The sequence below is a fragment of the Nicotiana tomentosiformis genome, unplaced genomic scaffold (genome assembly GCF_000390325.3).
Source record: "Nicotiana tomentosiformis unplaced genomic scaffold, ASM39032v3 Un00010, whole genome shotgun sequence".
Lineage (NCBI taxonomy): Eukaryota > Viridiplantae > Streptophyta > Magnoliopsida > Solanales > Solanaceae > Nicotiana > Nicotiana tomentosiformis.
This window is the reverse complement of record NW_027174569.1, coordinates 965,024-970,219: the sequence shown is the minus strand read 5'-3', so window position 1 is coordinate 970,219 and position 5,196 is coordinate 965,024. Positions and strand designations below refer to the sequence as shown.

Genomic DNA, 5,196 nt, shown 5'->3' with positions numbered 1-5,196 from the left:
CAGAGTAGTTAGGACTTTATTTCATTTTCAAATATTTTTGAGATTTCCAAGATTGGTTTTTGACTTTCAACATCATATCCTAAGGTAGTTGGACATTTTATCCAGAGTAGCTAGGACTTTCTTTCTTTATTCTTTTGGTTGAATTAAGTGACTCCCTCTCTATATAAAGGGGTTTATTCTTTGTTTTTAGGAAGATCATGATAGAAAATATCAACGAAAATTGTGAGATTGTTCTTGTACTCTTGTGTGTGGCTGCTCTTGGATTTATTCTTCAACCATAAAGAATCAATTTAAGGTGATAAGATTAAACCCTTTTCGAAATCTTAGATCACTTCTAGGTATTCAAGAAATGTGATAAGTTTAGGCTTATTGTAATTCTTGTTATTATAAAGGGTCTTGTTTCACAATCACTCTCCTGTTTTTAATCCTCTACCAAAGGCGATTAATTCTTCGTTAGCTAATTGTTGTTTCTTGGATTCAACTTCAAGAATAAACTTCTTGAATTCAAGAAACTCATCTTGAATTCAATCTATTTTTAATTTCCGTTTTTTTCGTTTCTTTATTTTTTTTAGTTTCGGCACGGTTTCTTGTTTTTATTTAGTAACTCCTCGACCCATATCGTGTTGTTTTTAAGTTGTATCAGAGCATAAGCTAATCAAGATTTCAATCTTGATAATCTTGGAAGGTTCTTGTATAAAAAAAATGAAAATCAGCCCTAAACAAAAGTGTTATTGCTCATTTGTATTTTCAGAATTCAAGTATTATTTGGTTTCCAAGTCAAGAAAGGAAACAAGAAGAGTGGATCCTAGTTCTTGAAGATTAAGGTAACTTCTTTCCTTATTCTTGTGGGTTTTGGGTTTCTTAAATTCATTCATTTTTTCTTCTACTAACCAGTTCCTATTCTTCCTAGGTTTTGTCCTTCACTTTTCGTTTCTTTTTCTAACTCCACATTCTTATGACTAAGGTTGTGACTAGTAAGGTTTATTAATAAATCTAAAGATTAACGACCAAGAGTTGCTTTGAGTGGTAAAAGACAAGATAAGTGAACATTAGAAGTAAAAGCCAAATTTGAGACATATTTCTTCTAACCTATGTCATGATGTCTCAAACAGGTAGTTACAGTGGAAGGAGGAGAGCTGTGACTCAACAACTTAAAAAGTCAAACCTACAGTATACCGAATGGAAGGAAGACAATGGTAAAGTTATTTTTCAAACAAGAGCTAAAGTGATGTTTGTGATTCATGCCCTTAGAATTGACAAAGCATTTGGCTATAACTTAATTAAAACTTATATGGTTCCGAAATTGAACTTGCCTTGTGTTGAGCTTATTGAACCCTACATGTTGAAAGGAGTAAAGGTGGATAAAATAGTGTTATTTCCATTCTCTATTGGAAGGTATGAGGATGTGATTTCGTGTGATGTTATTCCCAGGAATAGTTTTTATATCTTGTTGGGAAGTCCATGGTATGTCTATAAAAGTGCTTCATATAGTATGGAAAAAATAGATACTCTTTTGAGGTTAATGGGAAGAAATGCATTCTTGGGCCTTTGACTCCCTCACAAATTTGTGAAGATGAAAAGATTGTTAAAGAAAATGTGGAAAAACATGAGAGAGAAAAGAATGAGAGGAGTAAGGGAGTGCATGTTGACATTCCAAGAGAGGAAAAAGGAGAGGTTGACTTGAGTGAAAAGAGTGGGATGTCAAGTGAGGTAAAGAGTGATCTAGAGAAAAAAGAAAAGAGATAAGGCAATGAGAAAAAAATGTATATAAGGTAGAGAGAGAAAAACAAGAGGGATTGAGTGAAGAAAGAGAAAAACTCTTTAGTGAGAGAAAAGAGGCTAAGGGTGAGGAAAACGTTAGTCTTGTAATAAAAGCCAAAGAGAGTGTAAGCAAGAAACAAATTTCTTTACTTCCTAACCAATTAACTCTTTCTTGTTTTAGTTCTTGTAACTTTTTGCAGCCACGTGTTGAAATACATTTTGAAAGGGGTGGTGAGGTGCAAAAGACTGTGGCAAAAGATCCAATTGGATTCCAACATGATTTTGGCGATATCTATTCTTGTTGAATGGTGGAAGATAAAAGCTTGGTTAAATTCTTTGTTATTGAACCTTTTGACTATTTTGATTCTTATATACATGTTTATGACATGGAGTTGCCTAAAAGCATTGCTAAGTTGGAGCCATTTCATAAAAACATACAAGGTGGTGATGTTCCATTGGTAAATAAGTCCAAGTACGGTATGTATAATTGGTTTATTTGCATTCTTGGCCTTTCTAGAACACCCAAGGTATTTTTGGAGGTAATGAATTATACTCTTATTTCTTATGTTTGTGACTTTATAATTTTTGTGGATGATGATATTTTGATGCACATCAAGTCATTATTTGTAATATCTAAGTTAAAGTACAAGAGTAATTTGCTTCCTTTTGAAATTGTGTATGACATAGATGATTATGTATTCCAACTTGGCAGAAAGAGGCATGAATTTTATGAGAAGAAACTTGTGAATGAGTTAAACATTTCTTCTTCTATTATTGAAGTGGCTAATGAGTTTTCATGTATTCAATTGCTAGAATGTGATTTTTGTTGTGAGATGGGGAGTCATTCTTTAAGTAATGTTCATTGTAAGGTTGTTTAAGTGTTTGCTACTAGTAAACATGATATGAATGATTGTTGTGACATTTGCGATCAAATACTCTTTCAGGTAGAGGAATCCATGTGATTTGTAATTGTAGATAGTTGGATATATCATAAAAGTGTCTTCAATGATACATGTAGTAGAGATACTTATATTAAATGGATGTGTGGTCGATCTTTTATAATTTCTTTGTCATGTATGCCTATGGACTACCTTACCGACAAGATGGAATTGCAAGTTCCAATGCATAGTGCATCTAAGAGAGGTTTTTATTGTATTAATCTAGTTAGGCATAAATTTTATTGGTATGATGATGTCCATAATCTTTACAAGGTAGTATTTATACCTATTAGGATTAATTGGGTTAAATGGACACATGGTCACTATCTTATTTTATTCTCACTATTGTTTCAGATTAGTGGATGCCATTTACTAGTGCGTGTTTTCTTTTTCTAGCAAGGTCGAAATTTGAGGATGAAATTTCGTCAAGAAGAGGGGAATTATAGAATCCTAGGAAGCTCAACTCTATCAAGGACAAGGATAAAGCTTAGGAATCTCAAAGAGGGCCTTTAAAAAGATGTCAAGCTAAAGAGTTGCAAAACAAGGTCATTAGACTTCAAGTGCAAATAAAGAAGTTGTTAATTGGGAGAAAGAGCTCAAGGATAAAGGATATGGACTATCTAGGTGTTACAATTATTTTATGGCCCAAAGTTATGTCCAAGAATAGGAGTATTGGATCCTAAGAGACATCCTTTGAAGAAGGTCATAAACAGCCAACTCTTGGATTTACTTTTCAACCTTCAAGAATCAACTAAAGGTTGTAATATTAAACCCTTTTTGAAATCTTAGATCACTTCTAGGTATTAAAGAAAGGTGATAAGTTTTGGCTTATTTTTGTTCTTGTTATTCTAAAGGATCTGGTTTCAAAATCTATCTCTTGTTTTTAATTCTCTACCAATCGCGATTAGTTCTTCGATAGCAAATTGTTGTTGCTAGGATTCAACTTCAAGAATAGACTTGTTGAATTCAAGAAACTCTTTCTTGAATTTAATCTATCTGTCTTTTTCGGTTCTTTATTTTCTTCTAGCTTCTGCACGCTTTTCTTGTTTTTCTTTATTCACTCTTGGACCCCTATCATGTTGTCATCATCTGAGCTCCTCCCCTGGTCTGTGAAGTAGTTGATGCAACCATAATCAATCCCGCTTGAGCCAATATACCAAACATGCTAAGGAACTGCGCTAAAGTCTCCTGAAGTCCAGGCGTAGCAACAGGCACCTCTGGTTCCTGGCGCCCAGCTGGAGCTACTAATGGCTCCTCAGCTGCTGCTCTGGTAGGTTCTCTATTTGTAGCACGTGCTCCTCCTCGGTATTTACCTCTACCTGTACCTCATCCTCTAGCAACACCTGCTCTGTTGGCAGCATCATCGCTAACTGCAGCTTGTGTCCTCACCATTTGTGTGAGAATATAATGACAAAGGCTCAAACTCTGAAATCAAAACACTCGTACGATGGTATTGAAAGAAGTGAAGGATCCTAATAGTTTCGTAGCCTCTCTGAGATAAGTACATACATCTCCGTACTGATCTGCAAGTCTCTACTAAGATATTGTATGACTCATAGCACCTATGAACCTAGAGCTCTGACACCAACTCGCGACTCCAAATTCCCACCTTAGGATGTCGTGATGGCACCTGGACTCTAAGACTAGTTAAGCCTAATATACAATGAGAGTTAACCGAATTTACATATTAGATATCAAATTAAACTAATAAGATATCATAATAAAACCTAAACAGTACAACTGTCAAAAATTCCAAAAACCTGGTGGAAGTGAGTCATAAGCTCTATAGAGTGTGCACTAATAATGTCTAAATACAATACTAGTTTGAACATAGGATAAACAATAATACAACTAAAAGAAGTGAAGACTCCGAGGCCTGCGAGAATCGAGCAGGTGGACCTTTAAGTCTCCGAAAATAAATGGTCAGTCACTAGCGTCCGACACGGGCAGATGTACTGGATCCGAATAAAAATGTATAGAAACGTAGCATGAGTACACCATAACGGTACACAGTAAATATTATGACTAACCTCGGTGGAGTAGTGATGAAGAACAATCGAGACACCTACTAGAGGAAATAACCTGTGCAAGTAATAATATAAAGCTAACAGAGGAACGAATATCAATGTAAGGCTAAACAGGGAAAGAATAAGTATATAACGCTATCAAATGGAAAGTTGGAGCAATAGTAAGAAACAAGGAGTAAACATGTGATAACACTGCAAGGTAATCAGAACACAATTAAAGTACTAGTGAAACCAATTAAGGAAAATAGTGACAACCAAATAATCAACCATTATTTCAAAAGGATTATACAAGTATTACACCGAGGTACCATGCCTCATAATCACAAATCACGAGTCCCAAATCATGATTCATAGTCACATGGCATCTCGTGCCCACTTTATTAATCACAACTGTACAAACAACTCACGCGTTGCACGGGAAACTCATGTGTCAATACCAATAATAAGAACCTCACACCCGCGTGGATAAC

At 35.0% G+C, this 5,196-nt stretch overlaps 1 long non-coding RNA gene across 1 annotated transcript; it reads left to right on the top strand.

The window, feature by feature from the left end:
* Window positions 1-209: 209 nt before the first annotated feature.
* Window positions 210-3,530, top strand: LOC138903829 (uncharacterized). The gene is made up of 3 exons (XR_011413180.1): window positions 210-295; window positions 752-824; window positions 1,113-3,530. It is a non-coding gene; the product is annotated as an uncharacterized lncRNA (long non-coding RNA).
* Window positions 3,531-5,196: the final 1,666 nt, after the last annotated feature.